Here is an 18,393-nt window from a genome sequence, read left to right on the forward strand (position 1 = left end):
TGAACGCGAAGCTAGGTAGAATGAAAGGAAACCAAGCTAGCTTGTCTTCGTGTTAGCAGCCTGCAACCTTTCGCAGCCTGAACGGAAAGCAAGCTAGCTGGCAGAGTGAAAGCAAAGCAAAGCCAGCTTTACAGCGAATTTTACATTGAAATAAGAGGAGCTTCTTGGAAACGTTCCAGTTAACAGCCGTGAGTATGCACACACGTGTATTGAATTCTACAGTAAATTGAAAGCAAAATACGTGAAAACACACATCACACACATGGTTTGACGAATATACACGTTTTTATTTTCTAGTCCATCATGAGACTGTCCGTTTCCCTCCCATAGATTCCTATTTACATGAGTGTGAATGAACCATTAATGAAACAGCGCGATGCTTGACAACCGGGGAACGCTTTGGCTGGTAAGTAACGTTTCAGCAGCGGGCAGAGGTGTATGGCCTTCTCGGGGAGTACACAGGCTGTGTTCCACTGATGATGGCGGTCAGTGCCCCCAGAAGCGCTCGGGGATGTCGATCTCCACCATGCCGAAGCTGGAGGTCCAGGGCCGTTCCGGTGACCACGGGGCGGGGCAGAGGACGTGGGTCGGGCAAATGGCTGCAAGACCCTGCAACAAAACAATACGGCCCCTGCTGCATAGTTCACAGGCCATACACAATGCTCTTTACGATAGAAATGTTAAATAAATGAAACCGGGATATAATTAAAATAATTCAAATGGCCTGCACAGGTATTAATCGCCGTTTAACGATCAGCTCAATACAGAACGTGCAATGGTATCAAAACAGGACACACATCTAGATGAGGCAGTACTACTGCTACTGAGATGTGTATCTCACAGGACGAGGATGAGAGCATCTGACCGACAACTTACGGGGATAAACCGACAGAACGCTAGGCCACAGACAGAACACTAGAAAGAGGTACTATCATGTAGCGGCACTACGAGTTGTGGCCCCTCCGAGGGACCCCTGATTGGCTGAAGGCCGACAACACGGTTGTTGCTCTAAAAAAGCAACGGGTGGCGTTAGTTCACACACTCCTCCCACTGTTAGATTGGAACACCTAGGCATATACAACACTGCAGAAGAATTAACAGAACCCCATAGACTCGTTCAACTTAAACGCCTATCACACCTACTGGTCGACAGGTTATGCATGCATTAAATCTGAGTGATCCACTGATAAGTGATCCTAAAGTCTCCCTCACCCGGCCTCCTCTTCCCCGCAGTATGCACAACCAATCACGGAGGGATGAAAGAGCATGGACGCCACACCCCTCACAATACGCATCCAGACAGCGGAGGCAGGGCAATCGCCCTAGCACTAAAGCAGCTGCAACCCCCCCCCCATCCCAATCGTGATCTCTCATTGGAAAGCACCTATAAAATCATTCTCAGAGGAGCCATCTCTCCTTAGGTGCTCCAAATTCTTCTTGAAAATCGCCTACCGATCGACTCCGTCGAGCTGGTCTGCACTTCTGCCTATACTGGGCTGGGGGCAAGCAGGCAGCGAAAAAAGCAGTTCGAGAGCTCACTGTTCGAGCAGGCCCAAGCCCCGTCCCCTTGCACGAAGTCCGATCGGCCCGAGACAGCTTGTTTCGCTATAAGGAAATAACTGCGCATAATCTTCTCTCCGTTCGCATATTCCCCCTGGCTCATCCGACGCTCTTTCAGTCTGAATAACGCTTGTGGGGCCTCATTCAAAGAAACACTTCGCCCTGTCGTGCCAGACAGCACTCCTCCTCCTCCCGCACGTGGCTTGAAAGAAACCTCCATTCATACCATGTGGGCATTGCTAAGTCCTGGTTCTCGTTGTTCTAGCAGACCCGACCTATCTGCTAAGCACAGGCCTTTCCCTGTTCCTACTCTGCACAGGCGGCGTTGAAGCAACCCCCAATCCTAAGATCGATGATGTTCCAGCTTTAATGAAAGAAATTTATGGTGAAACCACAGGCACCCTGACAGAAACGAGACACCACATTACCAGCGATAATACCAAAACTCATGAAATTGAGAGGGATTTGAAAAAGTTGGCGCAAATTATGTCAAAGTGCAAAGATGCACGTAACTCAGTACATGAAGTAAATCAAGCATAACAAAGGAAATGACCATGTGGGCATTTCTAAGTCCTGGTTCTTGTTGGTCCAGGTAGAAATTTAGCCTTTCCATCTTTTCCGAACTGTATCTCTTGCATACTGCTGGCCGCGTATCCCACCTGTCTCTAGTTGTGTTTTGAATCCAGAACAGTTCTATGGTTCATTTGTTTACTACCGTGAGCACACGAGTTACCCAAGGGCTCGTTTGAATGGTTTGTCTAACTTGCCAAGCTTTGTTAGCCCGAGACCTATCTGCTAAGCACAGGCGGCGTTGAAGCAAACCTTATTCCTAAGATCGATGATGTTCCAGCTTTCATGAAAGAAATTCATGGCGAAACCACAGCCACTCTGACAGAAACGAGACACCACATTACCAGCAATAATACCAGCAATAATACCATGCCGAAGCTGGAGCTCCAGGGCCGTTCCGGTGACCACGGGGCGGGGCAGAGGAAGTGGGTCGGGCAAATGGCTGCAAGACCCTGCAACAAAACAATACGGCCCCTGCTGCATAGTTCACAGGCCATACACAATGCTCTTTACGGTGGAAATGTTAAATAAATGAAACCGGAATGAAATTAAAATAATTCAAATGGCCTGCACAGGTATTAATCGCCGTTTAACGATCAGCTGAATACAGAACGTGCAATGGTATCAAAACAGGACACACATCTAGATGGGGTAGTACTACTGCCACTGAGATGTGTATCTCACAAGACTAGGACAAGGATGAGAGCATCTGACCGACAACTTACGGGGATAAACCGGCAGAACGCTAGGCCACAGACAGAAAACTAGAAAGTGGTACTATCATGTAGCGGCACTCCGAGTTGTGGCCCCTCCGAGGGACCCCTGATTGGCTGAAGGCCGACAACACGGTTGTTGCTCTAAACAAGCAACGGGTGAGCGTTAGTTCACACACTCCTCCCACTGTTAGATTGGAACACTTGGGCATATACAACACTGCAGAAGAATTAACTCGAACCCCATAGACTCGTTCAACTTAAATGCCTATCGACCACACCTACTGGTCGACAGGTTATGCATGCATTAAATCTGCGTGATCCACTGATAAGTGATCCTAAAGTCTCCCTCATCCGCCCTCCTCTTCCCCGCAGTATGCACAACCAATCACGGAGGGATGAACGAGCATGGACTCCGCACCCCTCACCTCCCTCACAATACGCATCCAGACAGCGGAGGCAGGGCAATCACCCTAGCACTAAAGCAGCCTCAACCCCCATCCCCCCCTATCCCAATCGTGATCTCTCATTCGAAAACACACATAAAATCATTCTCAGAGGGGCCATCTCTCCTTAGGTACTCGAAATTCTTCTTGAAAATCACCTACCGATCGACTCAGTCGAGCTGGTCTGCACTTCTGCCCGTACTGGGCTGGGGGGCAAGCAGGCAGCGCAAAAAGAAGTTCGAGAGCTCACTGTCCGAGCAGGCCCAAGCCCCGTCCTCTTGCACGAAGTCCGATCGGCCCGAGACAGCTTGTTTCGCTATAAGGAAATAACTCCGCATAATCTCCTCGCTGTCCGCATATTTCCCCCGGCTCATCCGACGCTCTTTCAGTCTGAATAACGCTTGTGGGGCCTCATTCAAAGAAACACTTTGCGCTGTCGTGCCAGACAGCACTTTATTCCCTCCTCCCAGCAAGTGGCTTGAAGGAAACCTTCATTCATACCATGTGGGCATTGCTAAGTCCTGGTTCTCGTTGTTCTAGGTAGGAATTTAGCCTTTCCATCTTTTCCGAACTGTATCTCTTACATACTGCTGGCCGCGTATCCCAGCTGTCTCTAGTTGTGTTTTGAATCCAGAGCAGTGGTATGGGTCATTTGTTTCCTACCGTGAGCACACAAGTTACCCAAGGTCTCGTTTGAATGGTTTGTCTAACTTGCCAAGCTTTGTTAGTCCGAGACCTATCTGCTAAGCACAGGCCTTTCCCTCTTCCTACTCTGCACAGGCGGCGCTGAAGCAAACCTAATCTTAATGTTCTAGCTTTAATGAAAGAAATTCATGGTGAAACCACAGCCACCCTGACAGAAACAAGACACCAAATTACCAGCAATAATACCAAAATTCATGAAATTGAGAGGGATTTGAAAAAGTTGGCGCAAATTGTGTCAAAGTGCGAAGATGCACGTAACTCAGTACGTGAAGTAAAATCAAGCATAACAAAGGAAATGAACTTATGGCGTATTCGGTTGGCCGCTCCGGTCCTCTGGCTTGGAGTCGCCAGATGCCAAGGCGGCTCCCAATCAGAGCGCGAGAGGCAGCGTGCCAACCGAATGCATCGGCGATCTCGGAGCAGCGCGCCTGTAGTGCCTGTAGCGCCAGCGTGCAGCCAGCGCGGGAAGCCACCAGGTAAACAGCGGCGTTTTGTGTCACGTGACCCGTCCTACCGGCCAGATCGCGCCAGGCTCTCACTTCGAAGTCAGAACGGTCGGGAGTGCTCCGAGTCGGAGGCTAACGCTCCGAAAGAACCAACCGAAGGTAGATCGAGCGCTCGAATTCTACCAACCGAAGGCGCGGCCACTTTTCAGAGCACTCCGGAGCGCTCGTAAACGCCCAACCGAACACGCCATTAGTCAAGTGTTCGACGAAACTTCGTCTAGTTATGGGTCATATTTGGGAGTGTAAAGTCATAGCCACTGACCAAGTCAAAATAAAAAAAAATCCCGCCATCTCCCCGAAGTGAATGATGATGAGAGGGGCGAAGCTAATATGCTTATCGGTGAAACCGTTAAACATTGTTATAGGTCTTCTTGACGGCGCGCACCATCTGAATGAATGAAGGACATAAGGCACGATGATGATGGTTGGGTTTTTCATGGCGCAAGGCCGACTAAGGGCAAAGAGCGCCAGATAAAAGTTTATTTAATGCAGTGAAGTGGTTACCACAAAAAGGTAGGTACAAAAAAAGTGTCAACCGAACATAGTAAAATCAGTTAAAGATAATGGTGATGGCTGGTGTATAGGGCCAGATTTGATTATGCGTGATAGGAAATGAGGTTTAAAAACTTAACGTCTGACAAATAATCAAACACACGTTTCACAGAAACACTGGCATCGTCACCTAGAAACAGCGATGGATGTAGTGGGATATGTTGTCTGTAGAGTTCTCTGAAGTGTTTGTGTCGTGTTGTGTGAAGTGCCTTACATTGTATGAGGATGTGGATCACGGATAGGGCCTCTCCGCACCTGCTGCACAGAGGTCTTGGAGATGCAGTGAGAAGGTGCGAGTGCGTTGCATGTGTGTGCCCTATCCGTAATCTGGCCAAGGCGACTTCAGTGTATCTATTACGTGTGTCGGTGGTGTATGGTCCCAAGTGTGGTTTTATTACGTGTAACTTGTTGTCTGTTTGTTCACTCCAGTGTGTTTGCCATGTTTTGCGAAGTTGTTGTCTGATGTGTGGTTTCACGTCGGTGTAGGGTAATGTGGTTATGTCTACTGTATTCAAGAGTGTAGCAGCAGCAGCCATTCGATCCGCTGCTTCGTTCCCGGCTATACCACAGTGGCCAGGGACCCAGCAAAGGACTAGTTCAAATTTGTGGACATACACAGACATAATACCCTTGACGATTAGATTTACAACGTGATTTTTTGAAGGCTTTTTGACGATAACGCCCGCACGACACTGAGGGAGTCTCTATATATAATGGATTGTGGGATGTGACTTTGAAGGATATAATTAACAACATGAAGTACACCATAAGCCTCTGCCGTAAAGATACTGGTATTACTATTAAGAGTTCTAGTGACATTAAGGCCGGGCCCATGCGCCGCGCAGGACACAGAGTTGGCAGTTTTAGAGGCGTCCATATAAAATTCAGAAAATTGATACTTCTGCTGCAAATACAAGAAGTGCTGCAGAATTGCACATGTGGGAGCTCGGTTTTTATCTACATGCGTGAAAGATGTGTCGTATAAGACAGGGCGGAGATGCCATGGTGCTATAAAATCTGTTTGAGAACTTTGTATGGTGTCTAAAAAGGAGACAGAAAGCTCTGACGCTTCCTCTCTAACTCTGTAGGAGAAGGGCGCAGAGAACGATGGTCGGTTTAGGAGTAGTGCAGTCATAGACGTATCATAAAAAGCAGATTTAAAAGGATGGTGTGGCATAGATAAAATTTTAAAAGCAAAAAGGAGATCTGTGTATGCTCGCTGACGTTGTAGGTTCCACTTATTACACTCCACATATAGGCTTTCGACCGGGCTTGTCCAGAAAGCGCCACATGCCAGCCGGAGCCCCAGATGAAGCACTGTGTCCAGCATTTTGAGCGATGTCTTACTTGCTGACCCATAAACAACACTTCCATAGTCTAAACGTGAACCTATCAGGCTAGTAAAAACGCGTAAAAGAAGTTGTTTATCAGCACCATATGAAGAGTGGGAGAGAACCTTGAGTATATTCATGGCCTTTAAGCATTTATGTTTAAGTTGTTTTATATGTGGAATGAACGAGAGCTTTTCATCAGGGACTACACCTAAAAACTTGTGTTCATTTCTGACTGGAATTGAGACACCATTGAGTTTGATGTCTGGATCCGGCCGCATGCCACGCCTTTTCGAAAACAAAACACAAGTACACTTCACTGGATTAAATTTAAAACCGTTGCTATCTGCCCAGCCAGCTAGCTTGTTAACACCAAGCTGGACTTGGCGCTCGCAGATAGACAGGTTACAAGACTTACAGGATAATTGCACGTCGTCTACATAGATTGAGCAGGAAATGGTTGGTGGCAGAGCCTTCCAAAGAGAGTTCATTTTTACAATAAACAAAGTGCAACTCAAAACTTCACCTTGCGGAACACCGTTTTCCTGCACATGAACTCTAGAGAGTGCAGTTCCAACTCGCACGCGAAACGTTCTTTCAGGGAGGTAACTGGCAAGCATGTTCCGCATGTTACTCGACATACCAAAGGACTTCAAATCGCTGAGGATGCCGTACCTCCAAGCAGTGTCGTACGCCTTTTCAAGATCAAAGAATACTGTCATACAGTACTGCCTATGGAGGAAAGCATCTTTAATATATGACTCTAACGCAACTAGTTGATCGTTCGTAGATCGCCCCGCCCTAAAGCCAGCCTGGCAGCTCTCGAGAAGACCGTTGTACTCTAAGAAGTACACGAGTCTCCTGTTTATCATCTTTTCGAAGAGCTTACACAGGCAGCTTTTCAGGGCAATGGGGCGATAGCTAGCGGGAGAGGAAGGGTCCTTCCCTTCCTTCAGAAAAGCCACTACTATGGCCTCCCTCCAAGAGCGAGGAATGTGCCCCGAAAGCCATATGTTATTGAATAGATGTAGAAGTGTTTCAAGGGTGTCTGAGTGTAGAGAGAGAGAGAGAGAGAGAGAATGCTCTTTAATGTGAACTGGTGAGGTCAGCCCTGCTAGGGACAGGGCTTTCTACACGAGATGGGGGGTGACTACGTTGATGAGTGGTGCATATCAGACATCAATCAGGGTTACAGTAGGAAGAAGACAAACGAAGCGTTAAAAAAAAGAAATAAAAAAGGACAAGAATAACAAGAGATTGCTGCCAACAGAGTCCGGACAAAAAAATACAATTGGAAAGAAAATCGTTAATGGAAACGCTCAAACAAAATGAAAAGTAAACGACGGGAAAAAACGTAACAACACCATCCCAAGAAAAATAAATAGATGAAAGCCACAGTGCGAAAGAGAAGATATCGTGACACACTTGCTCTGTCTCTGATCTAGAGAGATTTGTCCAGTTCAGTCTCTCGTAGGAACTGGAGCAGAACTTTTGTACCTAAGGTACTGTCAGCACTATTGGCCCAGGGCCCAAGAAAATGAAAAAGTTCGAGGCTGCCTCCATGACGTACACGAGAGAGGGAGCTCGCTGCAGTTTTTCGCGCAGCAGCGTATCGAGGGCAGACGCAGAGCAAGTGATTTACAGTCTCGCGCACACCGCAAGTCCGGCACAGGGGGAATCTATGTTGTATCATAGTGTATGTGATTTTGTCTGCACCTGGAGCTGACGGCTTACATGTTGACAGGGCTGCCTTCAGCTCATGAATTGAAAAAGGAGAATTGTAAGAAGTGTGCGACTTGTTGTAATCACGCAGGGACTTCTTTTCCGCAAATGTTTTGTGTTTCATGAAAGTGTTTGTGTAGTGTGCCGAACTGGACACGTGTTCGAAGTGTTGTGCAAGTGTGTTAGCCTGGTCTTCCAGTGTGTCCCCTGTTGTACTAACCAGGGGCAGGCTGTGTGTCTTTTGTCCTTTTAGTTTTCGTATTCGTGCCCAGACTTTGTGTGTGTCAGTGTATGAGTTGATGGAAGTGAGGAAGGTGTGCCAACTCTCTCGTTTTGCCTCACGGCGCACACGTTTTCCGAATGCCTTGGCCCGTTTGAACAAGAGGAGGTTTCCCGACTTGGTGTACCGACGGAGGATACCCCACGCCTTGTTCTGGGCCTCTCGCGCCCGCCTACAGTACTCATTCCACCACGGCCTCCGCTGGTTGCGCGGGGCACCAGAGGCGTGGGGAATGGACCTTTCGGCGGGGTCGAGGATGTGCGCCGTGAGGAGTTCTGCGGCTTCTTCTACGTGTAGGTGTCTTATAGTTGTGTAGTGTAGTTTCGATGTCTCTGTAAATGTGTTCCAGTTAGCTCGTGCTTCATTGAACATATTATGGGAATATGAAGTACTTGGGCCTTTACCTATATATGTAAGTGAGGTGGGGAAGTGGTCACTGCCATATGGGTCAGTTCCCACACCCCACTCGAGAAGAGGAAAGAGAACGGCAGAGCCAATAACCAAGTCAAGACATGAGTATGTGTTGTGTCCTATGTTATGATATGTAGGCTGTTTATTGTTGAAAAGGCATGCTCCAGAGGATGTAAGAAACCTCTCTATCAGGCGACCCCGGGCATCTGTACGAGAAGAGCCCCAAAGAGAATTGTGAGCATTAAGGTCGCCTGTTAGAATGTATGGTTCGGGCAGCTGGTCAACCAGCGCCTCGATGTCAGAGCTCAAAAGTGTAACATTAGAAGGAATGTATATAGAGCATACCGTTATCAACCTATTAAATATTATTAAGCATATTGCTACAGCCTCAAGGATAGTGTTTAAAGTGACAGGGTGGCACGCTAAGGATTTCCGGACGATTATGGCCACACCGCCAGAAGAGTGTGTTCAGCCATCCCTGTCCTTTCTGAAGACCATGTAACTATTCAAGAAATTTGTGTGCTTGGAATTCAAATGTGTTTCCTGAACACACATTACACTTAGCTGATTAGCATGCAGTATTTCATATACATCGTCAAGATTTTTAAGAAGGCCTCTACAGTTCCATTGAATTATGTTTTCTCTTCGCATTATTTAGTGTGAGAGCTACTGGAGTGTGTGTGTTTGTTTATGTGTCGTCTTTCGGTGCTGTGACTCTCGCCTTTTTTGGCTTGTCGGGAGGCTTTGGCGTCGGGACGCGTTCCTTGCGGTGCACCGCAGGCAAGAACGGCACGACGTCCATCTCATCGTCCGATGTCCTGGGTGTGCCCGTCGAACCTGGCCCCCCAGAGTTGGCCCCCCTTCGGGGGCCCTTCGTTTGACCCGCCACCGCCGCAGGTGTCGGGGGCACCAGAAGTGGCACGGGCGGTGCGGTGGCGGTGGAAGCCGGTACGGGGCCCGTGGTGTCCATGGCACTCTCCAACGCACTGGTGGACGGGGAGGCAGGGACGGGAGCGGCACCGGTCCCGACGGGAGAGGTTGCCACCACAACCGCTGCTGCCTCAGCAAGCGGCGTGGTGGCGGGTTGGGCTGCCAGAGGCAACCCAGGGGGGGGGGGGCGGAGGAGGGACCAGGTCAGACTCGCTGAACTGCGTCCCTGTGGAAACCAGACGCCGCTCCGCCCCCCGGCGAGCTGCGTCGGCGTACCTGCCCAGAGGGAAGGAGGCGAACCTCTTCCGCGCCTCTGGGAAGGTGATGTTTTCAGTGATTTTGAGGTTGATTATTTTCTTGTTCCTCTGGAACCTTTCACACGTGCGGGAGAACGCAGCATGAGGTCCATGACAGTTGCTGCACATTAATTGTTGAGCCTGGCAGTTATCTGTATCATGATCTTGAGATGAACATTTTGCACACGTTGTTTTGCCACGACAGGAGGTGGTGCCATGCCCGAACCGTTGGCAGTTGAAACAGCGCCGGGGGTACGGGATGTAAGGCCGGACAGAACAATGAATGAAACCCGCTTTGATGGATTCGGGGAGTGTGGAACGGTCAAATGTCAAGATTATATGCTTTGTCACGATTTGCTTATCATCTCGCCGCATGGTGATGCGCCTCACTGCCGTCACGCCCTCGCCTTTCAGACCTTCGAGCAGATCGGCTTCCGTCTCATTTATCAGATCTGGCTCAGAAATCAAACCCTGAGAGCTATTGAGGCTACGGTGGGGTGTAACTCTGATGTCCAGATCTGCCATGCGATTCTGGGTAAGGAGGCTTGTGGCTTGCTGGTGACTGTTCACCTCGACCAGAACTTCGCTGGTTCTCAGTTTCTTGGCTTGGGAAGACTTGCCAAGGATGCCTTCAAGGAATTTGGTGATAAGAAACACTGACTGGGAGGAGATAGGATTTGACTTGTCAAGAGATTCAACAATCAAGAAGCGCGGATAGTTATCTGGCTTTTGGGATGCAATTGTTGGCAAGGGTGGGAATGAAGCTTCGGTGCGGCCCCTTTTCGGGGGCCGATCACGTTTGGAGGGGGGTTTGGAAAATGCCATATGATACATTGGAAAGCAGGGAGACGGGGGTACTTTCTTCTTTGACCTTACCCTGGTAGTCAAAGAGGTCCCGGAGCTCCCTGCCTGGTGAACAAACAGGGAGCCCATCCGCCGGAGCTTGACCTGGGCTCCGACGGCTACCGTTCATGGTTTCTAACCCTCCACCTATAAACACATCGCCACGGTTGGATACAGCTTATGTTTGGGGGCTCGGGGTCCGCGGTATCGCCAGAACCGTCACCAAGATTGCTCAAGGTGCCCCGTGCTGGGGACATACGGCACGTTCGTAGCCATGCTCGCGTCTCGGTTTGTAGCGCAGTGGGAATTGCGCAACGTACCTCCCGTCGCGGCCAGAGAGTCGAAGGATCGAAACCGGGCGCCGCCGCGGCAAGACCACCACTCCTCACTCGCAAAGCTTGAGACTTCCCACCACTCCGTTGACAAGCCCGTCGACGACGTCGATGTTTGTGGTGATTATATAGGGCTTGTTTGGGGCGATGAGAATCTCCATGAGTAAGTTGGCGAATTTGGTGTGTGACATTTTAGCCACCTTGGCCGTCGCCTTCTGCAGAGCGTCTTGGGTCGCGTACCCCCGGTACGTGTCTTGAGCTCGCAGGCGACGAACGACAACCTCTTCTTCTTCGTCTCCTCCTTGTTGGGTAGCAACAAACGCGATGAACGTCTTGACCTCTTCAGCCAATCTTTGGTTGGCCAATCCCTAGGGGGATCCTGCCACAATCATCATCGTGGTGCCGTGTACAGCAGCAACGAGGGACGAGACAGGGACCGAGCAAGAGGAGCTTCGCCCCTAAAATGTGACGTATCGGAACCCCTTACGGGTTCTTTGTAGGAGCTACGGAACGTCGAACATTTTATTCTGATTTGGTCGGTGATTGCGATTTTACGCTCCCATAGATGAAGAACTTGTTGATTCAGTAGATCACACCGATAACAGGATGACGAGAAACCACCTAATCGTTAAACGCCTTCTTGACACCGACAAGGAAGGCTAGGAGATACAGTTCAAGAAGTTTTTCCACGCACCTCGAGGTACAAGCCGGTGACATCGAACGCGTCCACCGCATCGGTAAGAGGGCCCAGATTCAGAAGATCGAACAATTACAGTAAAAGCTCGTTAATTAAAACTGCAAGAGGCCGCCACGAAGTTCGAAATAATGAAAGTTCGAACTAACGAGAGTGTAGAACAGAAATTGCGCAATACCATGGAGGAGCAGTAGAGCATGTCAGCAATTAGTGTCGTGAAAAAGTCAGCGATTGATAAGCTCGCCTGTAATCCTTGAATGCGTAAGCCAGCACTTTTTTGTGTAACAGGTGAATGTAGTGTAACGCCTCCTTTTCACGTATACTTCGCCCCTTCCCCGTGGTCTTTGGCAGAGACAGGTTTTGCGCGTCTAACCCATCCGTCAGCGCACCCCTACCCTGATCTGGCGTCCACTTCGACGTAGTCCTGAAAGAAACTTCTTACAAAAAGATTCGTTATTGGTGTTTTAGATTGCTTTTGCTCAATTCAGCCCCTCTTTCCGTTCTTCTCTTTCCAGAGGCGAAGCAGCCTCGTGCGTAGGCAGCGGGAGCGTTTCTCTAGCCGGGGGCGAAGCACCATGCTGCCGTCGCGGTGGCGCGTAATTCGAATTATTCGTGGCGGAACCTGAATGCCATATAACTATTCAAGAAATTTGTGTTATTGGAATTCTGATGTGTTTCTTGGACACGAATTACACTTGGCTGATTAGCATGCAAAATCTCGAACTCATCGTCAAGAATATTAAGAAGGCTTCTGCAGTTCCATTGAAAAATATTTTCTCTTCCCATTTTGAGTGTTCAGAGCTACTAGAGTGGGATAAATTATGTAAGGTCTTTCGGGGCTGTTATTCTCGGAGGGGTTTTTTCTGGCTTCTCTGTGGGGTTTGACGAAGGGACCCGTTCCTTTCCCTGCGTCGCTGGCAAGAACGGTTCAACGTCCATCTCGTCGTCGGATGTCCTAGCGATGCCCGTCGGACCGGGCCCCTTGTATTTAGCACCCTTTAATGTGCCCTTTGCTGGAGCCGCACCCGCCGAGGGCTCAGGAACGCCACAGGCGGCACGGGCGGTGCGGCGGCGGGGGTGGGAACCCATGCGGGGCCCCCAGTGCCCATCCAGTGTACTGGATGGGCTCCATGCAGTACAGCATCCAGTACAGCAGCATCCAGTACAGCAGATGGGCAGCATCCAGTGTACTGGAGGCCGGGAAGAAGGGACAGGAGCGGCATCGGTCCCGACAGGGACTGTTGACTCCAAACCCGCTGCTGACTCAGCAAGTGGTGTGGTGACGGCTTGGGCTGCTGTAGACAACCCAGCGGCGGGCAGGGGCGGGCTTAGATCAGATACGCTGACCTGGGTCGTCGCCGAAACCAGACGCCGCTCCACCCCCCGGCAAGCTGCGTTGGCGTACTTCCCCGGAGGGAAAGAGGCGAACCTCTTTCCAGCCTCTGGGAAGGTGATGTTCTCGGTCATCTTGATGTTAATATCTTCTTTTCGAATTGTACTTTTTCAGGTAGTCCCCGGTAGTTCCCACAAAAAAGAGTGTCGAATGTACAATTGTCAGTGGGGTGATCTTGTGCCACCCGAGCATTTTGCGCAGGTTGTTCGGCCACGGCAAGAGTTTATACAGTGCCCGAACCGCTGGCACTGCCGTGGGTTCGGCATGTAAGGACGGATCGAGCACCGGATAAATCATGCATAATTTATATATTGTGGAAGTGCCGAACGGTCAGAGGTCAGGATGATGTCTGGGTGGGAATTTTCTTGTCTCTGCAGATGGTGATGCGCCTCACGGCCGTGACACCATGCTCCTTCAAGGAGATCCTTCAAGGAGATCCTTCAAGCCCTCAAGGAGTCCGCATCTGTATCGTTCAGCACAACTGGCTCAGAGATCACACCCTGCGAGCAGTTGAGGCTCCGGTGGGGTGTGACCCTGATGTCCAGATCAAACATTCGAGTTTGTGCTAGGAGCTTTATGGCCTGGTGTTTCTCGTTTACCTCGACAAGGACTTCATCAGTCCTTTGTTTTATAGCTTTATACGATGTTTCAATTACAGCTTCAAGATATTTTGCAATCAAGAAGACTGACTGCGATGCAGGAGGGATTGAGGGATTGTATGGCAAGACATCGGGAGTAATTATCCGCTTGAGGAAAGCTAGAGGTTGACAAAGGGAGAAAAGATACTTCGGTGCAGCCCCTTTCGGGGGTGTGGGGCGTTAGAAAGTACAATCCGCTAGAGTATAGACCAGGAAACGGGGGTACTTTCTTCAGCAGCCTTACCCTAATACCAGAAGAGGCCCGGGAACTCCCTGCTTTGTAAACAGACAGGGAGCCCATCGGCCGGAGATTGACCGCAAATCCGGCCGCCACCATTCGTGGTTTCTTACCCGCGGCGCCTCCACCTCTACACACGTCGTCACGGTAGATTACAACCTACTTTTGGGGGCTCGGAGTCCGCGGTGTCGCCAATACCGTCGCCAAGATTACTCAAGGTCCCCCGTGAAGGGGCGCTGACGAATCAAGCACGCATTCCACGGAATAGGCTTTCAGGCGCGCACAACGCGTATGGGTGCGCAGTAGCTTAAAAGAAACACCTCTTGCGACAATCGTGTGCGCGCTAAAAGGTATCACCTACCTGGAAGCCTGAAGACGGCGATGCTTTGGGCGTCCTCGGTTAACGACAGGATGTCACGGGGGCCGCCACAGATGTTTCCAGTTCCACTGCCGATGGTTGCCGAATGCACACTGCAGAGGCGTCGATTCCCACACTCCACTGCCGATGCACTTTGTCTCGCATAAGCCGCCTTGCACCCTAACCTCTAGAGTCCAGCGGGAGGTTCGTTCGTTGAGCAGCCCGTCCGAGTCAAGGTGACACTCCGCTGGTCGCTGACAAGACGTCCCCTCAAGCTGCTCGGGGCTTTCCGAAATCTACAGGCGCGTACAAAACTAAACGAAGCATACAGCAGCACGATATTCACGCCCAGCACGGTAAGGGCGACTGAAGCAAAATAGGCTCGGTCTGCGCATGCGCGACTTTGCTGATGCGAAGAAGGGTGGTGGCTAATCACAGCGCTTGCGTTATCGCTATCAGTTTATTTCGGCTAACGTGTGTTACTCTCCACAGCACCACTGGGGGCTAGTTGATAGTTACGATAGCGGGACAATGCAGCGCAGTCAGGCAATTATACGGCCCCGTTTGTTCGCTCAACACGGTGGCTCCATAGCTAAAGTTTCGGCTATACGTAGTCGCGTGTTTGGTTCACGTCTGCGCGGGTGTTTTTCTATCGTGACGAAAGTGAGAAAGAGGGTCGTATGTTGGACGAGTAATATAGTGGTAAAGGTTCTAGAGTCGTTCAAATATTGGAATTATTCTGGGTCCCTTTATCACCATTCACCTTATTACAGCCTTGAGCTCCGGGTCTTAAACTTGAATACGATTGTACTTGTTTTTTCGAGATGACATATGGTAGAAGTTCGAGAGTCACAAAAAATTAAAATCAGGCTCGTTCAATTTATATATGACTGCACTTTGGAGGATCAGTGTTGCCTTTAAATTGGCCATGAAAACATAACACAAGTTTGTTATATTCAAAAGGTTTGGTGGTTTTAGTGCACCCAGCGTTTGTCCGGCAGGATACGATGGTTTATTCTTTGAGAAATGAAACAATTTCAGCCAATTTTTAATTATTCCACTAAATAGTGTGTTTCGTGCCATCTCGACAAACAATGTCATCAACAAGACTATAGAGAAAACAGATTTTAAAGTTCGCTCAAAACTACAGAACTTCGTACTGAACGACCCAAACTTACCGTTTATCAAACTTGATTTTCTTTGTCTAGATATGTAAGTCAACGTATAAAAGGCTATGTAGTGAAAGCCGTTAACCGCAGAACACGATAAATTACAAAATGACTATTGACACCTTGAGTTCTGTATGCCTGCCCGTTATATCGCTTTTTTCTGCTGATCTCAACAGAAACTTTACCTAGCATGGGCTGGCATGGCAGCACTTTACTCACGCCTAACAAAGTTTCTATGCGCATAAACAGACCCACAAGCGCTCACTCAAACGAGCACGTATTTACGGTTTGCGGCCAGCTTCTCCGCGTCCAGACATAGCCTGCCAGAAAAGGGGGGGGGGGGGGGGGGGGGGAAGGGGGAGTAGGGGGGACGCTGCCTTCACGCTCACCGAAGCGCTCACACGCCGCTCATTGCCTTTCCATCACCGAGCTGCCCTTGATCCGAGACGTGACCTGTGACAACTTGTACGCTCGCAGGATGTTCGACGCCACTGAAACTGACGCAGCGTGCAAAATGCGTTGCTGTTTCTGTTCGTCGGGTGCGGGAGGTTTAGTGAGGCGTTGCCTCGCTCTTTCATCATTCCTTAGTTGTGTACAGCGATAGAAAACGATGTGCGGATTTTATTAACAAACCTTGCAAAAGGTTTGCCGCAAATTTCTACAAGAACTTTAAGCCGTGATCCTATTCAGCCTGCCTCTTCCTTTTGCAGAAGTGGCTATAAAGATTAAAAGGCATCGCAGGTTCCTTGAGCGTGGATGGAGGGGATTTTCGAAACTAGGGACTGCGTTTTGTTGACTACTTTCGGTGCTTTCATCTTATATGCGCGTAGGCTCGAGGATAATTTTATTAAAAATGTGGGCCCTAAATGGTAGACAACAGCAACAACGCTGCAACAAATTGCGCCATGAAGAGTTTGGCGTTTTGACCAAAAAGCCCACTAATTTGGAGCTTTGCACTTCTATACGTCGCCATAGGTCGACCGAGAGAAAGCGAAATAAGGGAAGCAATTCTACGACTTTTGTCAAGTTAACACGTCACCATCGCTATTTTCACAGCTCCTTTGGGATGTCCGGTCAAATATGTTTATGTCGTTGTATACGTGCTCACAGATACACAAGGAGCAGAACACAAAATGCCGTGTGGCGTAAAAAGCGTGATTCCGTTAAGAATGGTGAAACGCGACTGCACGTTTTTGTTCCTCCGCAGAAATTAGGGAAACTAAGAGTTTGTTTTATTTATCAACATTTGCTGCACTTTGGGAACTCAAAATATCGCTTGCAGTCACCTTGCTTTAACCGGACTCCAATGCTCTGACGCTAGTGACTTCATATTTAGCGCTCTGCATGCTTAGACGAGTGACAGGGACAGGGAAGAAACAGAGCGTACGTTAGTGTATTGGTTTCACTGACCCACCTGCACAAACTGAATTTAAATTCAAGACTGAACAATCTAGCACCCAAAGCAAACTTTTGTGGCTTTCTATGGTAACCTGGCGTCGCATGAAAAGACAAGCTAATTCATAGAATTTCTTCCCGGTAATCCCTTCTGACAAGCTAAATGTTCCAAGTGAAAGGTGTCGTGCAGTATAAATAAAATGCGATCACGTAGAGGTCACATTCGAACTCGAAGTACCATTAAGCCCGGTGCCGTCTTTAGCGGGTTAAGGAGACATTATACACATTGAGTACCTTCGTTCACAGTTTTATTCCTTTTACGTGGTTTTCTTGCCATTTTTCTTTGCTTTCGTTCTATGCAACCAGCCACATTCAAGAAATGCCGTTTCCACGGCAGCGATTTTTTATTTTCTGGCGGCCTAAATATTTTATAAATAGATCTGGAGTAAAAGTGCTGCGGCAACTATTTCGTTTTATGTGTCCTGTCTCCGACGAGTTCCTTAACAGAAATTAGGTAGGACACGTTATTTTTCTGTGCAGGCGTCTTTTTTTTCAGCCTGCATTACTTCTCCAAGTGCGTTACGATAGCTGACAACTATGTGCCTCTCTAATTCGGGGTTTGTCCTTTCTCGTCTTTTGCGTTTAAGGCACTACGATTCGCGCCATCGGTTGGGGGTGCATGACGACGGCCATGCGTTCCTTTGCAAATACATCAGACTCAAAATCCTCGGAGCTTGTTGCGCCATATACATACACTGATAAATATTTTACGTGCAGATTTCCATAGAAATGATCCATGCATACCAATAATGCTCTTTTATGTAAAATTGGGTAAACAAATCGTCCACCCCACAGAAATTGAATTTGAGGCATGTCATAGGTTTCACGATGCATAAGGAAAAGTTCATTTGAGAAGAAGAAATTCAGCGTTATAAACAGGGTTGAAAAAAGAAACAAAGTCTGCCCATAATCAACGTCATCCGTCGGTGCCTTTGATCTGTCTAATGAAAACAAATGCGTAGAGGGATACAAACCTACATGCACGTCATTTGTATGTACACACATCGCAGTAGCAAGAACTCATGCAAACATTGGTGCCGACTGTGTTTATTACAGCGGTGATGACTATGAAGAAACGCAGTCGCCCCACAAACTGAGCGTTCGTGGGGCGACTGCGTTTCTTCTCCAGTGCTGGGAACCATCTCAGTGAATGAGAGTTTATAACAACACCGGTGGAAACAGTGTCGGCTTACCAAGCAGCCGGGAAATCAACCCTCGCAGTTATGCGTACGCACACTCTCAGAAGGTGCT

The 18,393-nt window shown here is 48.9% G+C and overlaps 1 long non-coding RNA gene across 2 annotated transcripts; it reads right to left on the reverse strand.

Moving 5' to 3' along the window:
* Window positions 1–275: 275 nt before the first annotated feature.
* Window positions 276–15,006, reverse strand: LOC144162082 (uncharacterized). 2 transcript variants are annotated; one of them, XR_013320598.1, is made up of 3 exons: window positions 14,522–15,006; window positions 2,475–2,582; window positions 276–609 (listed from the first exon to the last, which is right to left on the reverse strand). It is a non-coding gene; the product is annotated as an uncharacterized LOC144162082 (long non-coding RNA). The 2 variants fall into 2 exon arrangements; XR_013320597.1 differs by having other exon boundaries at window positions 2,499–2,582; window positions 14,522–15,004.
* Between the last annotated feature and the right edge of the window lie 3,387 nt (window positions 15,007–18,393).

Source organism: Haemaphysalis longicornis, unplaced genomic scaffold, assembly GCF_048455015.1.
Source record: "Haemaphysalis longicornis isolate Haplotype H1 unplaced genomic scaffold, Haemaphysalis longicornis Haplotype H1 scaffold_12, whole genome shotgun sequence".
Classification (NCBI taxonomy): domain Eukaryota; kingdom Metazoa; phylum Arthropoda; class Arachnida; order Ixodida; family Ixodidae; genus Haemaphysalis; species Haemaphysalis longicornis.